Genomic DNA, 22,366 nt, shown 5'->3' with positions numbered 1-22,366 from the left:
TTGGTGACAATAATTTTGGCTCAGAAGTTGAAAATAATTTTGCAAGAATTTATATATAATGATCAATGTGGGCTTTTACATAAAAGACAATAAAAGGATAACATAAGAAATGTGTTGGACATGTTGGAATACTTGTATAAACATAATGAAAAACCGCAAGCCACTTTGATTTTTCTCAGATGCAGAGAAAGCCTTTGACAATTTGAATTGGTGCCTCCTATTTGACGTTTTGGAATATATGATTTTGGAGAGAATTTTATTAAGTGGGTAAGATAGATTTATTCTTTATAGAAAGCAGAACTGTTTGTTACTGGTGATGTAACAAAACACTGTGTGATATACAAAATGAACAAGTTAGGAATGCTCATTGTCTTCTCTCCTGCTTATTCTAGTTCTTGAAATATTACATAAAGATACAAGATGAAACAATTTAATAAATATTTTAAAAAGGAATTTATAAGTTAAGGACATTGACTGATGACTTGTTGTTGGTTCTGGAGGATCCACTAGAGGAAATAGAATTATTGATGAAAAAATTAAAAGAATTTGATGCTAGCAGATTTTAAAATTAATAATCAGAAAGCAAGATTGTTAATAAAAACATGAAAATAGAGGCTGAAACAGAATTGATGAAAGAAACAAGATTTAAGATTGAGAAAAAGGTAAAGAAAAATGTTGATCACTTAGACTACTTGCTAGAGCAGAGTTCCCAACATTTCCGGCTTTGTGGACCATGGGGGGGGGAGGGGATGGTTTGTACAAGCAGTCAACAAGCACATGTGCTCCCAGCTCCATTTGCACAAGTGGCATGCACGCTGCCTGCCACTCACGCAAATGGAATGTGTACACACGTGCTTGCCCGCTGCTTTCACAAGTGACCATGTGCACACACGTGCTCACCAACTATTTCTACAGCCCAGTTGCAAACCTTTCATGGTCCACAGGTTGGGGACTCCTGTGCTAGAGTACAGAAATGGTGTATAAAATAGATTGAATATAATCAATTTAGAGGTTCCAGAGATTACCTTAAGCAAAACTTATCATTTATTGTAGGACAATACAAAATGTTTTTTTTTTTTCCCAACTGGGCATAACATTTTATGAGCACAAAAAGTATTATCATATCTCATGTCCTAAAATAGAGTGCTGTAATTCAAAATAACTTAGTGCAATTCTGTGATATTTTTAAAAAATTGGGATATTTTATTGATTTAGTTATTAAATTTATATGCCACCCATCTCACTGTCAAATGACTTCAGGCAGCTGGGTGGATAGATTCAATATTTTATATCTTAATTGTAGAAACATTTCATTTGTGCCTTCTTCTTTAGAAAAAGTTTTGCTTCTTTTATGACTCCATTACATGCAATAGTAAGTAGAACAACATGTAAAATTGTTAAAAAGGTGTCATGTGTAAATTAGGATGTGTGACAAATATTTCAAATGCAAATTTTTAATTACAATTAATTGCTTAAATTTAAAACTGTGAACAATGTAGAGATATTCATTTGAATATTCAAGAGATCTGAACACTGATGGGAAGGCTGAATTAATTTGAACAAAGAAACTAGACTTCCTAGCTCCCCTCAGCTCAAAATGAGACGATGGGGCAAACAAGTGTGAAAATTCCTGATTTTTTCATGCTGAAAATTATTATTCAGTTTTCAATTATGAAAAGGTTTCAAGGACTAGTATTAAGTACAGTATGTGGAAGCAACTCATCACAATCAGCTGGGTTAGTAAACCCCTAATCCTCATCAGAATTATAAAACAGGTTAGCATCCACTCCCCAACTGATTTATAGGGTATTTAGAGAAAGTGATAGCAACTTATCATATCCTGCAAACCCTGATGAGTGATTTATTCTGTATATAAAATCCCACTACTAGTAAATTAAAGACAAAAACTTAAAACTTACGTTAACTAGAGTATCGACAATATAGAATTTCACAGCACATTTTAAATGATTTTCTAATGAAAACATGTTTGATTTATTGGCAGCATTAACATGCTATTTGAGAAACGATTTTGTATTATTTCTCATGCAAAAATAACATGCATAAGATAAAATAAAATAATCACAAATTACCTTATTCAGTCAATCCATGAATACATGTAGTAACATTACAGCAGGGCTGTCAAATCATGGCCTGTGGGCCAGATGCATCATGTGCTGGCCATGCCTGGTTTAGTGAAGGGGAAAAAGTCATGATACATCACGTAAAGATGCCGTGATGATGTGAGTTTGACACCCCTGCATTACAGTGCAAGCAAAAAAATGGTATTTGCTACAGTTTAGTGGATTGCTGGATGATTTGCAGTCAATTGAAAGATTGACTTCATTCTAATTTTTGGATAGCAACAACTGACAGGCTTACCTGTTCCCAAACTGGAAGAATATCTAATATGTAATAATTCAAATATTATTTTGTATTTATTGTATTTAATCATGTCAATATATGTCTTACTGTTCAAGGAGATAACAGCAGCTGGCTCCTATTCATATATTACTTTATATCTGGCTGCCATATCTAAATCTCACCTGAAACAAATGAGATTTTATAATCTTGAATCTTGTGTCAATCTGATGGAAGAAAAACAAATTAGACCTGTCGTTATTATCAATTCATAAATATAGTGTTCTCACATATAGCTATTCTGTCCTTCATTATCAAAATAATCTTTTCTTAAAGCTGATTTTGTAGTTGTACAAAAAATTATCTAACGCATAAAGTTTATGCCTAGTTTATTCATAAATACATTCTTGTGTGTGATTGAGAAGCAGGAATTTGATTTTGAATTATATAGCGTTAATTATAATTCTGAAATGTCAGTGTCAGAGATTTCAAGGCTTTTTTCACAGATTTTTTTAGAGTGTAATAAACATAGTCATATGTAATATGTTCATCCTTATTATCTGAAAAAAAAGAGCTACAAACCCAGCTGAATGAATGGAGAGTTTTTTTCTACACATTCCAGGACTCTGAATAAACAGATTTCTCATACTTTGACAAAAGAGGGATTGGCACACACAGTTGTACCAGCCAAAATGTTTTTTTTTTAAAAAAAAAAAAACAACTTAATATTCATCTCATTATAGGGAAAAACCTGCTGATGTGATGTTCCTATATGCCTATCAACTCTATTTGAATTTACTGTATAAACTTTAGAAATTGGCTAATGTTTCTCATTCTTTTTTGTTTTTCTGACTATCCAAAGTATTCTCAGGAATATTTTACAATACATTATTGTATTATTAATGTTTCTATTCTGCTTTTTTAATGTCCAACTTTTACCTCCATAAATTGGGAAATTGCCTGCAGAATTTTGGTTTTTGTAGGTATACAGGTAATCTTCAATATGACTGTAATGGAATTTTCCCATTACAGTCATAAGCCGTGATAGTTATAAAATGATTTTACACTTTTACATTTCAATCATTAAGTGAATACTATGGTTGTTAAGCAAATGTCATAGCAAATGTAGAAGTGCCAGTTTTTGGCAAATCCATTATAAAATGCTGCTGTAAATGCAGCCGTGTTGCCAAGTGCCTGTAGTTGATTCACATGACCACAAAGGGGGTCAGACCATTTGCAACTTTGAATCTGTTTGATCATCACTTCAAATGATCATTAAGCAACTGGTCACAATACTATCTGTAGATATGTAACAGTGTCTAAATACCTTCCCCAGGACTTCATTGCTAACCCAACATATGCTTCTTTAATGTCCAACTTTCACTCCATAGATTAGTTTTTTATGAGACTGGGAAGTCCTTTTTATGAGTCTTTTTTTTTTTTACTGTTGATAGCAAAACTATCCACTATTTCAATATCTTCATCGCCAATTTTAAGGTTTTTTATTATAGTTGTTGCATTTATATTTAATTTCAATCCCATTTTTTTCACTGTGTATCTTGACTTTTAATGCTAGATCATTTATATTTTATATTTTAACTCCCAGAGCAGTACCATCAACATAGCACAGATTATTGATGTGTCTTCCTCCAATATTACCATCTAGCTCTGAATGATTTGTTTTTGTGTTATCTAAAATCATCTCAATTTTCTGTAACACTACATTTCAGTGGCAATAACATCTAAGTCACATGCCCATTTATAAAAGTTTGTTTAATGAAGATTCTTTCTAATGAAAATGTATTCATATTTTTCAGGGATCCTAACAAAAATTAAGCTCTATTTTTTTTTAATTAAAATTGGTGAAAAAACAAATGAAGTTGCCTTTTAGTAAATGCTTTGCCTCCATTTTCTTCAATAGGTTATTATTCAATCAGATAAAATATTTTAAAGCAAAGCTGGGGAATGCAGTTCTGTTGTTATTATTTAGTATTAGCCATGGACAGCATTGCCAATTGCCAGGGAAGATGAGGTTTGAAATTCAACCATCATCAGATCAAGAAAACTCCTACATAAGTGTTTTGTTTGTAGCATTGCCTGGTGGGATAATTGTGATATTTTCATATAGCACAGCGATAACATAGCCCTATTTTCTGTTCTTCACTACATACAATTTTACTTGTTTGAATCTGATACTGCCTTTCAACACAGAACCTTTAGTTTATATGGCCAAATGAGAACATAAGAGCTGACCTTCTCAGTGCTTACAGTGTGAAATTAGTAATCATGTTTTGAAAAGACTGATCCAGTGACCTTAGTAGCTGACTGAATCACATATGCCCATGATGGTGAACTGTGGCACACAGAGCTCTCTCTGTGGACACCTGAGCCATCACCACAGCTCAGTTCCATCGCGCATGCGTGCATGCCTCCCGCCAGCCAGCTGATTTTCAGGTCTTTGCTGCGCATGTGCGGGATGCTGGGAACATGCGGGTGACACACACGCATGTGCGGGGGGTCACGTGCACATGTGCAGGGCAGTGGGGAGCACGGGGGTCATGTGTATGGGGAAGGGAAGGGCAGGGGGGTTATGTGCGCATGCATGCATGGGCATTCAACACGCAACAAAAAGGTTAGCGATCACTGACATATTCCTTTGCCCTTGGAATTCCACAAGAGATACTAGAAACTTTAAAGTATTTATTTTAGAGAACAGAATAGATGCTGGAGAATTTGCAAGAGATAGCTTCCAATTCTTTCCTTCTATGCAAAGCTTCTCATTTGTGATTCCAAACCTGTTGCTGCAATGGAGACAAAACCTTGAAATCTATGCTAAGGCAAAAGCAGCATTGGTAGCAATGTACAACTATTATAGCCAAGTTATATAATGATATGAGTTAGAGTGCACTTAAAGGAAAGCAAATTTGACAAGCACTGGCTAGAACATCCTAAGCAATGCATTACTCTTTTAGAAAAAGAAACTTTAAGATTATTGATATGGTTTTAAAATTATATCATTAATGCTGCTGTGAAATGCTGTTCTTATCTTCAGTTAGAGAAGATGTGGTCAGATCTGTATTAGAACAAGGCTGGGAAATGTAAATTTTGTGAGGGTTGCTTCTTTCAAATCTAATTTCATGGTCTATCTCTACGAAAACATTGCTAATTTCTGACAGCCAGAAACCATATAATGTAGTATAATGTATTCATTCTGAATTCTTGGGACACCATGAAAAAGCTATTTTTCTTTGAATTTAAAGAACTTTTTTAATCTGTTAAATTAGGGGTGTCAAACTCAATTTCATTGAGGGCCACATCAGAGTTGTGGTTGACCTTGGGGGGGCGGGTTGTGTGTGGCCAGAGTGGGCATTGCTGGGGGTGGGGCCAGATCAACATCACTTGTGGTGGGGAACATCTCTGGTGACCTGGGTAGGGCTGGGGAGATCCATTGTCTCCAGGGGAGGAAAACTAGAGTAGGGCGAGCACCAAACCTTTGTACACCAGTGGAAACTCGCTGTCCGTCTCAGGCCATGCGGAGGAACCTCGTATGGCAGCACAGAGGGTAAGCACCCAGTCAGCCATCAAGCTCCCAGGGAACTGGGACCCCACAGCCCAGCCCAGCCCCTTCCCCAAGGGGGTGCCTGGCTGCACTTACCTCCTCCTCAAGGCTACTGCTGCTGTGCTCGCTCTCCTTGGCTAGTTGCTCATGATGTGTGCAGGAGGGCAAAGTGTGTGGGTCAGAGGGAGGCCCAGTTTTGTAACCAAAGCATCCTTAGCAATAGAATGGGAGATCACCAGGAAAGGTCAGGAGGAGGGGACAAGGGGATGGTGAAAGGGCAGTAGATCTGCTAGTGGCCAAGTGCTAAGGCAGAACTTCCCTTGGACCCTCCCTCCCTCTCATTATAATCTCCATCCCTCCCTCCCTTCTTCCCTCCCTCCCTCCCTCCCTCCTTCCTTCCTTCCTTTTCCCTTTTTCTTCTTTTTCCTTCCTTGCTCTTCCCCTCTTTCCTTCCTTTCCTTTGTCTTTCCTCTTTCCCTTTTTTCTTTCCTGTCCCTTCTTGGATGCTCAAATGCAAAAGGGGAAACATTTCTCGATGCCTCCTTGCCTTGTGATCAAATGTCACTTTTGCTAGTAGTTTGTGGCTACTTAAAAGACTGAGAACAAACCAGGCTCAGTTTATCCCATGCTTGCATTTAGTGGGGGCATCCACAGACAACAGTACAGCAAACAGCTTTAGCACTTAGGAACAGAGGTAAGTCAGTTGCTTTTCTATTAATACATAATCCTTAAAAGAACTCTCCTCTAGGGACCCTGTCATGGTCTAATTCAGACTGGAAATACAGCAAAGGAAAATATTTTTTCCCACTCTGCTTTGTCCTATTTTCCCTACTGGAAATGGCTGTTTGCAACACACAAGGAGGGGATACTTTCCTAAGAACTCACAATTTAAGAATATCAACGTACATGCATTTGCTAATCTAATGCATCTTTCATTAAGTGCACCCTGAGGTATCTAAGGGTGGGGAAGGCCATGGGGGGGGGTAGTGATGGAATAGGCCCCCAAAGCTTCCCCGGCCCACTAAGATGCATTATGCTTCTCCATCCCTTCCTGCCACACTGGACTCACTTACCTTGCAAAGATCTGTCTCTTCTCTGCCACTGTTTCTTTGCCTTTGGGAGAAGGAGAGGAGAGTTGGCTTGGAAATGCTTTTCACGCTGAGAATGGGTGCTTCTTGGTGCCATAATATCATGTGGGTTCAGGCACCATCCCCTTTTGCAGAGAATCAGGGACCCAGAAACTTTCATTCTCTGCATGAAAAGTGTTTGTGGTGCCTGTCTCCTGCTCATCAACTCCTTTCTGCCACTGCTGTGGTAGGGACTCAAACAGTAAGGTAGCCATTGAATCAGAATTGGCCTTGCACAGGAACTAATTATATCCATGGCCTGGGTGCGTTGTTCGCTTGCATGTGCCAGACTTATTGTTTGAATGCAGGAATGAAGCCTTCAATTGAGGGAGGAGGCACTGCGGGGCCAGGCTTCTCACATGCACGTCCAGCCTGCTGGAGCTCACCACACCACGGAAGCAATGAGACACCCCGTTGTCCTACGGAGCCCCCTGCCACTCGAGCAGGGAGGATGAGGAGGATAAGAGCAACAAGGCTTTGTGCTGGCTGGCTGGCCAGGCAAGGAGTAGGTAAGGCAGGGCTGACTGGCTGGCTGGGGAGGGGGGAATCATGGCTGCTCAGGTGGCTTCCGCCACCACTGCCAGGAGCTTGGGTGCCCTGGCTATGTCCGATCTGAAGAAAGCATCTGAAGAAAGCAGAGACGCAGCAGCAGGATTGCACTCAAAGATCACTCCATTTCCAAATGCCCATTTGCACACAGATGCCCCATTTGAATGCTAGCGGGCTCTGTGGAACAATGGGATCTCATTCCTCCCCTGGCGTAGCAAACTCTGGCGACCTGGATATAGTTGTGAGGGGCCTGGTCCTGTGGTGCCTCCTTGCTCAGCAGAAGGCTTAATTCCTGCCTTCAAACAGTAAGGCCTGAGCACGTGAGCGAGCAGCACACCCTAGCCACGGATGTTGTTTGTTCCTGCACCTGGCCTTAGATCCGACATGCACAGCCACTCTGGAGCCAGTGAGGGACCACCCAGCTGCCTTGGCCCCACCATCTAGGCATACAAACAAGAGATGGCAAGGGAGATGCTCAGAACACAATTACAAGCCTGTGGGAGAAGATAGTCCCAGGGATGCCAGACCCCATGTGCGCTTGCCGTTTCTTGTCTGTGCCCCTAGGGGGCTGGGCAGGGCAGCCCCTTGCTGTTTCCAGGGCAGCCCCATGGATCTAAGGCTGACTCATTCTGGTCTGAATGGCCACTACTGGGTTGTGGGTCAGGGCCCGTTGGCCTGGGCTGGGCCAAGGCGCTGTGGGCCGGTCCTTCACTGTTACCAGGGTGGCTCCGTGGGCCAGATCTAACCAAATTATGGGTTGATCCCAGCTTGCAGGTCTTGATTTTGACACCCCTGTGTTAAATTAGTAAAGATTTAATTTAATACCTGGATATATTGATTGACAACCAGAGAATTAAGTAATAAATACTATTAGGATAATAACTATGTTAAAGAACCTATTAATAGTGGAAAGATCTAGAATTTGGGGGAGAATAAGAAATCAATGGTAAATGTAAAGGAGTCCCTGTGGACTCTGTTAGTCATTGCTGACTATAGAGGTCAGTGCTTATCTCTATTTCAAGGCCATTGAGCCAGCACTGTCTGAACATATTTCCATGGTCATGTGGCCAGCATGATGTCATGGAGTGCTATTAACTTTCCACTGAAATACAGGTAATCTCCAAGTTATGACAGTTCACTTAGCAACCTTTCAAAGTTATGACCTAATTCCCCCCAAGTACTTATGACATGGTCCCGAAAGTATGAATATTGCAGCGCCACAGCAGTCATTCACACTCATGAATGAATACAGAAGTTCTGCAACATTCGCCTATTCCCCCTCTCCCCAGCTGGGTCTCTACAGGCTCTAGGCCTGCGGATACTCACCTTTCGAAGATCTAGGGAGCTCTTCAGTGCTTCAGGCCTTTGGTGTGTTTGGAGAGAATGAAGGCCTAAAGTAAAGCAAGATCACACGAGATCAATAGCACGAGATCTCACCTGATCTCACGGTATTTTAGGTCTCTGTTCTCTGCAAATGCAGCGAAAGGCTTTGCAAAGAGGACAGGCCTGAAGCACCTAAACCTTCCCTCCATTTGCAAAGCCTTTTGCTGTACTTGTAAAACCCTTTGCTGACAAGAATGGAGGGGCATGTGCATCCCTCCGGGCCTCTGTACTCATCGGCGAAGGCTTCCTCAACCCCTTTGCCAATGAGAACGGAGCCCTGGAGGGATGCATGTCGCCATCCCGGCCTCTGTTCCTATCAGCAAAGGACTTGAGGAGGCCTTGGCCAATGAGAATGGAGGCCCAGAGGGATGCACATGGTCATCCAGGGCTCCGTTCTCATCAGCAAAGGGCTTGAGGAAGCCTTTGCCAATGAGAATGGAGGCCCAGGGGAACATATATAACTGTCTTAGGCTTCATTCTTGTCAACAAAGACTTTTTGCAAAAATGACAGGAGCCTATAGGACTGCAATCTCTCATCCCTGTAGGCCTAGGCGAAACTGCGGCAGACAGGCTGGATAGGAAACAGTTCCATTGATCATCAAGATCTACATAAGGTAAGTGACCCGTTCGGGCAAAATGGGGGGGAGGAGCATAAGATAGCTCAGTGGGTGGAGGAAATCACTAGGCCCTCCATGGCCTTTCCTACCCTGAGATACCTCATGTTCAGTTAACAACTCAAACATTCTATTAGCGCAGTGTTTCCCAAAGTGTGGTACGCGTACCCCCAGGGGTACGGGAAGAGTTTGGTGGGGGTACGCGTTGCACCGGAGTTTGGTGGGGATCACGTGGGAATATCCACTGTGCCGTGCTTAGCTGCGCCCAAAGAACAAGGAAAGAAATAGGCGCGTATCGCAGTTTTTACACGGGAACTGGGGCCATCGTACATCGTATCGCAACTCATTATGGCGGGAACTTCTGTGCATCCTTTGCACAGCTCGGGTTCGGCCATTTTTAAACTGCGGGAACATTAACAGTTGACGTTGAGCCGCGGAGCTGTTTAAACACCGGAGAATTGCAGTGTTATCTAACGGTTAGAGTTAAAGCATATGTTTTTTATGAGGGGTACTCAATGTTACGAAAATTATAGAAGGGGTACACATATGTCAAAAGTTTGGGAAACACTGTATTAGCGAATGCATGGACAAAAGCAGGGAGAGATCACTTTAAGTTACATGATTCACTCCTACCAATCCTAGGGTTATGAATCCTAGGGTGGGACCAGAAGTTGGCAAATGGGCCATTTTCAGCCTCCAGAGGGACTCCGGGGGAGTGGGGAAGGCCGTTTTTGCCCTCCCCAGACTCCTAGAAAGGCTCTGGAGCCTGGGGAGAGAAAAATGGGCCCACCGGGCCATCACATGCCAGGAGCAGGGGGTTCACGCACGCATGCGTGGGGGGGCGTATAGAATTATGGGAGTGGGCACATGTGTGCAACCCCCACCCACGCTCCTCCCACTCCTGGCATGTGATGGCAAAAAGGTTAGCCAGCTCTAAACCATCTTCCAAACTGATTTTATCAAACATATATAGAACAGGAAATGTTCTTTATAGAAAAACCACAGATCTGATATAAACAATGTCCATAATACTTAAATAAACCACACTCTATAAACCAATGGATACTTAACACAATCTATAGATTTGATTGATTGATTGATTGATTGATTGATTGGATTTCTATGCTGCCCATCACACTGATGGGCAAGTTACAATGCAATAAAAATTAAAAGTGCAAAAACAGCTATAATAGAACAAAAAGTTAAAATTAAAATTAAAAACCAAGATGTTTGGTAGCTTTATTTTAATTTTACCTTTTTGTTAAAATTGGAGGTGAGCATCTTCTGCCATCACTACACTTAGCCATCCCCAAAATAGCAGGGTCCTGTTAGGACCCCAGGACAGGCAGGGCCAATATTTTAGGCTTTTCCAGAAGGCCAGGAGTGTGGGAGTGAATTTCACTTCTGACAGAAGAATATTCCAGAGAGCAGGAGCCACAGCAGAAAAGGTTCTACTCCTGAACCCCACCCCAGCTGAAATTCTTTGGCCGATGAGATCTAAATTAGGCCCTAGAATGAGTTGGGCATTTTTACTTCCTCACATGGTTAGAATAGTACTTTTCAGTTCAATTTTCTTCATGTTCAAAAACGTACTGCTTTCACATGGCCTGAGTTTTATAATAATATTTTCAAAGAACTCAATATTTATAACATCAGCATTGGTTCTTTTGTTTGACTGGTTACCTGAATAAGCACCTGTAATTTCTTTTTTATATATAAATGTGCATTTCTTTGGGATAGAAAAAGAATGAACTGTCCCCTTTGTGGATTTCTAGTTTATCACTGAGAAATGTCTACATGGTATCACTAGGTGCCACTATAGTGCATTATCTAATGAAATAAGGCCTAATGTTTGAATACAGTAGCCAGAATAGCTTCTCCTGCTATTACTTTCATGGTTGAATATAATAAATATTACATATCCAAAGGAAAAATAATCCAAAAAGAATATGTAGCTGGTTGAAAACTGAAAATTTTCCAAACAGAAAACCATCACACAAGGAGGAAAACAAGTCATTATGCAGAGTTATGAACAAGTGATCATGCATCTATGTGAAATAGAGAAAATTAAAATAATCAATTTTCTTTTTAGGTACTAAACAGAAAAAAATGAACAAATGTATCAGAAAGCCCAGGTGAAACTATTTGTCCATTGTTCATAAATAGGCAGTGAATACTAAGCTATTCCAAATAGTTGAGTGAAAAAGACTAACACTAAGTCATTTAAACTGCTTAGCATGGTTGCTTTGAAGGCATCCCATGCCATTTATGCTTATGCATTTATTTCTGCAAAGACTGCTACTAGTAGTACATGGGGTAGTGAAGGGTAAGAAGTGTCAGAATGATGAATGTATTGGCACACCCTATCAGCAAGAGAATGATCCTCGACATTCTCTGAACAGGCATGTGCCCCAAGCCTGCTGGCTCAGATCTAAGAACAACTTTGTAGCAAGAACAAACATTCTTGAGCTACAAAAGAACAAAATCAAATTAAAAGATGGATGAAGCAGACCATCCAGCAGGGAATAACATTAAAGGAGGATATGGCTAAAGGATCTAATTTCCCTTAAACTACTTGGAGCATCCTGAAGAGGGTTGAAAGTTGGAGCGCCTAAATGTAAAACCAATATGCTCAAGTGGAGGATCTTAGCAGATAATAAAATGGTATGTGAATGTGGAAAGACACAAAGCCCAGACCATCTGCTGGTATGGCAGTTACTATCAGAAACATTTATTGATAATGACAATAAATTTATTTTTGACAAAACCAAGGTGACTTCATTCTGGCAGTTTAAAGTTTGATCTAGATATGGAAGAAGAAAAACTCTGTCAACACGACTGCTACCCCTTCTGTATGTGCATGCATATCCCAAATGAGTGAAGCTTGCAGAAACAGTTGTGCAATACTGCTTTCATCATGTCACACACCCACACATGTACCTGATCCAAGGAAAAAAATATCCACAGTGCATTCAGAAAGTATTCAGACCTCCTAAGTGACTTTTGTCAAATTTGTTATGATGCAGCCTGATTCTATAGTTGTTGAAATTCATTCTTTTCCCATTAATCTACACTCAGTACCCCATAATGACAAAGTGAAAACAGAATTTTAGAAATGTCTGTAAATTTATTAAAAAGAAAAAAACTGAAATATCACATCGGCATAAGTATTCAGTATTTTGTTGAAGCACCTATGGCAGCTATTATAGCCTTGAGTCTTTTGGGGAATGACATGACAAGCTTTGCACATCTTCATTGGGGAATTTTCAGCCATTCTTCCTTGCAAATCCTCTCAAGCTCAGTCAGATTGGATGGCAACCATCAGTTGACAGCCATTTTCAGGTCCCTCCAGAGATGTTCAATATGGTTCAAGTCAGGGCTCTGGCTGGGCCATACTAGGACATACACAGAATTGTCCCTAAGCCCAGTCTGAGGTCCTGAGCACTGTGGAACAGGTTTTCATTGAGGATATCCCTGTACTTTGCTCCATTCAGCTTTCCTTCAACCCAGATCACTCTCCCAGTCCCTGCTGCTTAAAAAATACCCCCACAGCATGATGCTACCACCACCATGCTTCACTGTTGGGATGGTATTGGGCAGGTATCTGGTTTCCTCCAGACATAACATTTAGAATTGAGGCCAAATAGTTCAATTGCGGTTTCATCAGACCAGCAAATCTTGTTCCTCATAGTCTGAAGTACTTCAGGTGCTTTTTTGCAAAGTCCAAATGGACTTTCATGTGTTTTGCACTGAGGGTAAGATTCTGTCTAGCCACACTGCCATAAAACCCAGATCAGTGAAGGGCTGCAGTGATGGTTATTCTTCTGGTACTCTGTCCCATTTCCACACAGGATCTCACAGGTCACTCAGTCAGAGCTTCTTGGTCATCTCTCTTATTAAGGCCCTTCTTCTCCGATTGCTCAGTTTGACTGGGCAAACAGCTCTTTAAAAAGACCTGATTGTGTCAAATTTCTTCTATTTGGGAATTATGGAGGCCACTGTACTTTTAGGAACCTTCAGTGCAGCAGAAATTTTATTGGAGCCTTCTCCAGATCTGGCATTGCAATAATCCTATCTCTGAGCTCTGCAAGCAGTTCCTTTGACCTCGTGGCTTTTGCTCTGCTACAGTATGCATTGTCAGCTGTGAGGCTTTCTGTAGATACATGTGTGTCTTTCCTAATCATATCCAATCAATTTAATTTACCACAGGTAGACTCCAATCAAGGTGTAGAAACGTATCAGCAACGACCAAAAGAAATGGGAGGCACCAGAGCTAAATTTCATGTTTTACTACAAAGGGTCTGAATACTTATGCCAATATTATATTTCAGTTTTTTTATTTTTAATAATTTTACAGACATTTCTAAAATTCTGTTTTCACTTTGTCATTATGGGATTGAGTTAGATTAATGAGAAAAAAATGAATTTCAACAACTGTAGAATCAGGCTGCAGCATAACAAAATTGACAAAAGTGAAGGGGGTCTGAATACTTTCTGAATGTACTGCATATATAATGTGACTAGATGATATAAAAACCAACTCGGTATTTTTGCTTACCCACTCTGACTGCTAAATTATGAATGTTAAAATTTTATTTAACATCTGGAGATAATGTCTAATTACTCTAGTAGCCTTCAGAAAGATATTATCGCTTATTACCAAACACTTACTTGATTTAAACTAAATATTGTTATTGTTGACTTATTTTAACATATATATTTAAGATGGGAAAAATAATTTTATTTTATTTATTTATTTATTTTAAATTTATATACCGCCCTTCTCCCTGAGGACTCAGGGCAGTGTACAGCCAGAATTAAAAAACATAAAATACAAATATTAAAAAACAATTAAAATATATATAAATTTGGCCCAAAATTAAAAATACAAACCAATTAAAACATTTAAAATTTCTTCTTAAGCCAGCCCGGCTTGCTGGAAAAAGTGGGTTTTAAGGGCATGGCGGAAGGCACTAAGGTCTTCGATTCTCCTTATCTCTGGGGGCAACTGATTCCAGAGGGTAGGTGCCCCCACAGAGAAGGCCCTCCCCCTGGGGGTCACCAGCCTACATTGATTGGCTGATGGCACCCTGAGGAGGCCCTCTCTGTGGGAGCGCACGGGACGATGGGAGGTCGTCGGTAGCGGCAGGCGGTCTCGAAGATAGCTAGGCCCGATGCCATGGAGCGCTTTAAAGGTGATAGGTGTTTGGTTAGAACTATAAACAAAGATATCATTGTTCAAATACTTAGGCACCTGACTAGCAGATAATTGAAATATTTAGAAACTAAGAAGAAGGAATTGTTTTTGTTTTTAAAATGTATGCACCAATAATGAAAAAATAAAAACTAAACACTGAGAAAGGGATCTTTTCTCTCTCTTTTGAAAGCAGCTGTAATGTTTTTATGAAAATGTTTGAATTAGAGTTATAGAAATAGGCTTTATTTTAAATGTAGACATTTTAATAAATGAAAATGCCAATTACATTGCTAAAATAATTTGCTTGACAGTGTTTGGAAACACTAGTTTTCTTTTTCAAAGTATCATTTTTAATGCAAATCTCTGGTAATTTCTCATGATTAATGTTTACCTAGTTTGACATAGGAATGTGCCCGAGTTCCGATAAAATGTAAAGGTAGAAGCCATGATACAAACCAGAACCTCTTATGATTTAATAACTCAGATAAAAGAAGTAGATGCTCTCTATTTCAGAACAGTGCTAAGAAAAGATGAAATGCCTTCCTTTTCTTCCTTTTTGGCCTATGGGAGGTTAACGTTTTTGTTTTGGGCTGGGTTCTTCTGCAAAAGCTAGCAACAACTCACTTATTTTATCATTATTTATAGTACATAAAGTCCCAGCTTATAACAATATTCTCAAATAACTTAGGGCTAAATTAGGCCTTCATTAACTGGATTTAGCAGATAAAACATTGTTTTGATGAGAACAACAAACTAACTCTTTCTTTCTTTCTTTCTTTCTTTCTTTCTCCTTTTCTTTCTTTCTTTCCTGTGCTTATTCTTGAGTGCATTCATTTTAGATCCATTACAAATCTGTTTACTCTTTCCAGGCTGCCCAAGGCCTGCATCTCCTGAGCTACTTCTTGCAGGAGAATACTTCAAGCAATACACCAAGCAGTTTGGATAAATAATGCTGTTACTCATTGTAAAAAAAAAAAAAAAAAACCTTTAAAAGTAATTAAATGAAGGATGAAAGGATAGATGGATCTAAGCAGTGTCCTGTGCTTAGAGGCAGATTTGAGAGAGAAGGGACAGGATCATATTAACTGTGGATGCATGCTGAGGTGAAATACTGTAGTATGCTTTCATTGCTAGCAAGGGATAAGAGAAGAGAAACTGGAATCAGTTGCTGCCTAATTTAAGTAAACCCCCCTAGTCTCCAATAATTTGCTATGGGAGGGTGGTTTCAAATTAACTCCTTAAACATGATTAGGGATGAGCCATTTATAGATTGTTCCTTTTCATTTGGAGAAGAACTAGAATGGGTAATCAAAAGAGGAAAGAGTTCAGCCTCCTAGATTTCAAATTATTCTGTGGTAAGAAGACTCTGAAAAGCTCTGAAAAGAAGTCATACGGTGAGGCAATGTTCTTCTAGGTACAGAATAGAGGAAGCAATAGTTATACAGTTTCTGAATTGGGTTAAGAAAAAAATGTTCCAGAAACAACTGGTACTGAGTACTTATGTAGCAATGAAAGACTATGTAAATATTAGGGACCACAAATAAGATCCTTTAACAGAAACATTGTGTAATTAACACTTCAACTTTCTATTAAAAAGGCATATTCTCTTGTTTCAAAAATTCTCAAATAAATACCAAAAGTATTTAGGAGCTCATCTCTAGCAAGTCATTTCCCCATGCCCATGCAGGAAAGTTGGGATTTGTCTTCATCAGGCAGTTCATACTAAGGATGAAATAATGTCATTAAAATATTGTTAGAAATGTTTATGAATATTCTGAACAAATTTCTACACATTAGAATTGTAAAGGCCACAATAGAAGCAAGAGGAGGAAGTTATTATGCTATTACGGGAAGGTATTGGTTATGGACCAGATTCCACTGGGGTTTTTCCAGAAGCATAAGAACCAAGTTTAGGACTGTTATATTGGAGTTGCAAAGTTATGGATAATTATCAGATGGCAGCAATGAAATTCAGTTTTATGCATAAATCAGTAGTCCTAAACAAACTTCTTTGTTTGTTTAATAAAATAAAATATAATATATTTTATTTTTCTTTCTTTCTTTTTTTTATTGAAAAGTTTTATAAGAAATACAAACATTTTCTCCCTCCCGCCCTTCCCCCCTCAGCCCTTCCCTCCCCCCTTGCCCTCCCCCCCATCCCCCTCCCTTGACTTCCCAGAACAAGCACAGGGTATAGCATCCACAAACATAAAACTAAAATATGCTAACAAATTGTTGACTTCAAATTCTTTCTAGGTCTTTAACTCCTTATAACTCAAAACACTATAAACATAAGCTAAAAGTTAAAAATGTTTCACTCATAAACTATATGAATCTTCTTAGTCTGATACTTGCTTTGAATATAGTCAATCCATCTTCTCCATTCCGTTATGTATCTTTCATTTGAAAGATCTTTAAGATATGCTGAAATTGTTGCCATCTCTGCCAAATTCACGACTTTTAGTGTCCATTCCTCAATAGTAGGTGGATCTTCCTTCTTCCAATACTGTGCCACCAGTAACCTGGCAGCTGTTATTAAATTCAAAACCAACTTAGTTTCTATTACAGTACAATCCGTAACTATTCCCAACAAAAAAAACTGTGGTGTAAATTTAATCTTTTTCTTTAAAATATTTTGCATAATCCACCATATTTTTATCCAAAAAGCCTTAATTTTTTTACATGTCCACCATATATGAAAATACGTAGCATCTTCACATCTACATCTCCAACACTTAGGTTGTAAGTTTGGATACATACAGGCTAGTTTTTTTGGATCTAAATGCCATCTATAAAACATTTTATAAAAGTTCTCTCTTAAATTTTGAGCTTGTGTAAATCTTACATTTCTAACCCATATCTTTTCCCATGTTTCCATCATTATTGGTTCACCTACATTTTGTGCACATTTTATCATACAGTCCTTGACTAGCTCTGTTTCTGAATCTATTTCCACTAACACATTATACAACCTTTTTATATGCATTTGACTTTTGTCTCTTATTTGTTTTATCAAATTCTCATCCTGTTGCGAAATACAAATTTTTTGATCTTCTCTCCATCTGGCCTGCAGCTGCCCATATTGAAACCAAGTTCTAATTATTCCTTCTTCTCTTAATTGCTCCATAGGTTTTAATTGTAGTCTGACTCCTTCTTTATAAAGGAGTTCTTTGTATGTCGTCTTATCTTGCTTTTGCTCCAAATTTATATTGTCTATCGCGTGTCTGGGTACTGTCCATATTGGTAACTTATCATTTAATTTATATTTATACTTTTTCCAGACATGTAATAGAGCATTTCTTAATATATGACTTTTAAAAGTCTTATTTACTTTCTTATCATACAATAAATAAGCATGCCAGCCGCAGACCGGACCATATCCTTCAATATTTAATATCCTTTCCTCCGTTAAATTTATCCAATCAATAATTGCTGAGAGGGCAGCGGCTTCGTAGTACAATCTTAAATTGGGCATTTTAAGACCTCCTCTTTCTCGTGTATCTTGCATTATCTTTTGATTTACTCACGGTTTTTTCCCTGCCCAAACAAATTTATTTATGCCCTTCTGCCATTCCTTCAAATTTTCATCTTTTTTAAGTATAGGTATCATTTGAAAAAGAAATAAAAACCTTGGTAAAACATTCATTTTTACTGCGGCTATCCTTCCCAGCAAAGACAGTTGTAGTTTTTTCCAATTTTCCATCTCTTTCTGTATTTTTTGCCATAACGGTTCATAGTTGTGCTGATTTAATTTCGTATTTGTGGTCATAATATAAACCCCTAAATATTTAACCTTCTTAACTATCTCAAATTCTGTTACCCATTCTATCTCTTCTTTTTGGCTTCTAGTCATATATTTTAGCTATTATCTTTGTTTTAGCTGTATTTATTTTAAAACCAGATACTTGTCCATATAAGTTAATTATATCCATCAAGGCTGTAATCGATTGTACCGGTTGGGCTAAGGTAACAACCAGGTCATCCGCAAATGCCCGTAGCTTATACTCATGCTATCTAATTTTAATTCCCTTTATTGTATCCGTCCCACGTATTTTACTCAGTAAAATTTCCAGCGTCAAAATAAACAATAATGGAGACAGGGGACAACCTTGCCTTGTTCCTTATTCTATATTAAAAATATCTGTTAAACCACCATTGATTATTATTTGCGCTGTTTGTTTTTGATATATTGCCTTAATAGATTGTATAAAATGTTCTCCAAGTTGCATCCTTTCTATTAATTTTAATAAAAAAATGCCAATTCAATCTATCAAAGGCTTTCTCAGCATCCAAAAATACTAGCACTGCGGGGACCTGGTTGTTCCTTCCTAAACACTCTAGTAAGTTAACAACTTGCCTTACATTTCTTATCCTTTTTTACGTCCAAAACACCATTCCAGTCACCCAATAGGATACAAGTCTTGTATCCCCATTGTATCAACTTTGAATGTAGAAGATTATAAAAAATTTTCCTGTTGTTGGTTCGGGGCATATACTCCAATTACCAGTAACTTTTCTCCTTTTATTAAAAGTTCAATCGCTAAAAACCTTCCTTGATCATCTGCTTCAATTAATTTGGCAATTAAGTCTCTTTTCAAATTCAGCTGCCCCCAGAGATAAGGAGAATCCAAGACCTCAGTGCCTTCCGCCGTGCCCTTAAAACCCACTTTTTCCAGCAAGCCGGGCTGGCTTAGGAAGAAATTTTTTAAAAATTTTTAAATGTTTAATTGGTTTGTGGTTTTTTAAATTTTGGGCCAAATTTATATAGATTTTAATTGTTTTTAATATTTGTATTTCATGTTTTTAATTCTGGCTGTGCACCGCCCTGAGTCCTCAGGGAGAAGGGCGGTATATAAATTGAAAAATAAAATAAAAATAAATAAAATAAAATATATGACTATACCGTTTTTCTTCTCTGGTGCTGCTGCTACATAATGTGTACCTAATCTTGTATTTGTCAAATATTTTTGATCTTGTATCCTAATATGAGTCTCTTGTAAACAAATTACATTATTCTTAAATTGTTTAAGATAGTGAAATATTTTCCTCCTCTTCTGTGGCGAATTCAAACTGTTGACATTCCAGGTTAAAAATCTAGTTCCCATCTCTGGGGCTCTGAAGCATCTGGAGCATTTTCTGATGGTCTTGCCTCATTTGACCTTTAGGTCTGGCTCCTCCCACAGCTTCTGTTTTGGTAGTTTCTTGAGTTGCCATCTGAAGTTGTTGCTGCCTTAATTCTTCCCTGCGTTTAGCTGTTGCTGCTCTAGTCTGTCTTTGATCCTTCGGTTCTTCTGATATATCAATTAAATCCAAATCTTGAACAGCAATCTGTAACAATTCTTCTTGACACATTGAAACTCCCCCCTGGACTACTGTCATCAGCTCTTTTCTCTCTCCTTCCATTACTTCCTTCTTTCTTTTTCCTTCTGGTGATTTGGATGTCCCAGCCTTTAACACATTGACGTAAAAAACTCTTGCTTTCCATATTGTATTAAGGCGATATCTCTTTCCCGAATATGTCACCACTAAGCCAGCTGGCACTTCCCATCTATACTGTATCTCACGCTTTTTCAGTTCATCCACCAGAAAGGCATAATCCCTTCTAGCTCTCAACATTTTGGGAGGAATTTCTTTCATTGTCATCACCTCCTGGCCTGAAGCTTGTTTTTGAAGGTAGCCTGTAAAATTTCATTGCATAATCTCCTTGTAGTAAAATATATTACAATGTCTCTTGGTAGATGTTTCTGTCTGGCCACCCATGAATTGACACGATATATCTTGTCAATCTGCCAGCCTAACTCCACTTTCTTCTCCCCTAACATCTCTGCCAATGCCTCTGACATCATTTCTTTCAAATTCTCTTGTTTATTTTCCTTCACCCCTCTTATTCTTAAAGCAAATTCCATATCCCTGTATTGAATCATGATTACATCAGCTTCAGCCCTTTCAATTCTATTCTGAGTCTCTGCTACTTTATTATCCAAAATTTCTGTAGATTGCTTAATTTCTTCAACTTTGTCATCCAATATTTCAATATTGCCTGCCAGACCTTTAAATGCCAATAATATATCTTCCCTAATTTCCTGATTCCGAATTGAAATGTCCTCTGAAACTGCCTGTATTTTTTCATTAGTTTCATTAATTTTTTCGTTAATCACAGTGGCAAGTTTAGTCTGTGTAGCTATTAGGGCTTCTTGAATCATTTCAATCGTTAAAGTCTGTGGGTCTGTTGGGGGTGCAGAGGCTTGCATTTTAAAAGTGTGAGCTGGGGAACTTCCAGCACTCCCAGTTCCTTTAGTGGAAACAGTCTTTACAGGTTTTGAGGCCATTCTCAGTTTAGGTTAAATTAATCTTTATATTTTAGTCAGAAGCCAAAAGGAAAAGTTCATCAAAGTCAAAAGTTTTCCCCAATCTTAAATTGACGTCTTAAAATCCTCCTTCTCTCATTACAAAAGCTCTTTTCAGGCAAGAGGCTTACAGCGAAACGAAACTTTTCTTTAACTTTCACTTTCCACGCCCTTTTCAAGCTTCAATCGCCATTTTGTTGCAAATTTACTAAATTGTTACTTCCGAAGGAGGCAATAAACATTGGAGTTAAGTTAAATACTTGCAGTCTGACTTTTCCTGGCTTGTTCTTCCTGCAGCAATTCAGGATGTTCCCCTCATTTGTATTTAGCAGAATTGGTCGCGGCTTCTTGCTCCGCTAATTAGCAGAGTTGACCCAGGTCCAGAGCGGATTGACAGGCTTCTAGGTAGCTCTCACCCTTCGCGCCCCAGAATTTCTCCTAGGGCACTTGGTGGGCTCTACCTCTGTCTGTCGGCTTTCCTCTCTCCCCTTTGCCCAGGGAGACGGTTTCCAGCCTCCAGACAGCTGTTTTTTTGCTGTTCTGGAGGCTTTTACAGTGCCAGGGATCGGGCGCTCACGGAGGAGCGTCTCGAAGCACGCAGAACCAACCGGAAGTCCAAATATAATATATTTTAGACGTAGTAATTAAAGATGTAATCAATGTTTAATTATCTAATTGTAAGGTATATATATCACTTTTATTTAGAGATTTAGGTTTGTGGCAGGTCTGACACTATCCATCCATCCATCCATCCATCCATCCATCCATCCATCTATCTCAATTAGATTTTTATTTTGCCTTTGTTACTTTATAAGTGCATACAAAATGCTCCTTCCTCCTCCTATTTTCCTAACAACAACCCTGTGGTTTTGGCCAGGGGTGAAATGCTTCTGGTTCGGACCGGATCACCCGATCCAGTAGCAATGGAGGCGGGTGGTTCGGAGAACTGGTAGCAAAAATCCCTGCCCCCCCCCCCAATGCCCAGCTGAGCCGCACAATCATCAGGCTTTTTTTTACTTTTAAAAGCATTTTTTCTACAACCTCTTCGGGCAAAAAATGCTTTTAAATTAAAAAAAAAAGGCTCTGATGATCGCGCAGCTCAGCTGGGATTGTCAAAGGCTTTTAAAAGAAAAAAAACCTTTTTTTCTTTTAAATGCCTCTGACGATCCAAGCTGAGTTGCCTGATCGGCAGAGGCTTTTTAAAAAACCTCTGCCGATCAGGCAATTCGCTG

At 38.9% G+C, this 22,366-nt stretch overlaps 1 protein-coding gene and 1 pseudogene across 6 annotated transcripts in view; both read right to left on the bottom strand.

Moving 5' to 3' along the window:
• The window catches only part of NLGN4X (neuroligin 4 X-linked), a 192,190-nt gene that overhangs the window by 118,970 nt on the left and 50,854 nt on the right, over nucleotides 1–22,366 (bottom strand). The window lies entirely within an intron of this gene.
• On the bottom strand, nucleotides 18,801–21,684 carry LOC148113512 (uncharacterized; annotated as a pseudogene).

Source organism: Pantherophis guttatus, chromosome 5, assembly GCF_059756535.1.
Source record: "Pantherophis guttatus breed Tessera chromosome 5, ASM5975653v1, whole genome shotgun sequence".
NCBI classification, from domain to species: domain Eukaryota; kingdom Metazoa; phylum Chordata; class Lepidosauria; order Squamata; family Colubridae; genus Pantherophis; species Pantherophis guttatus.
This window is presented reverse-complemented; position numbering and strand designations above follow the sequence as displayed.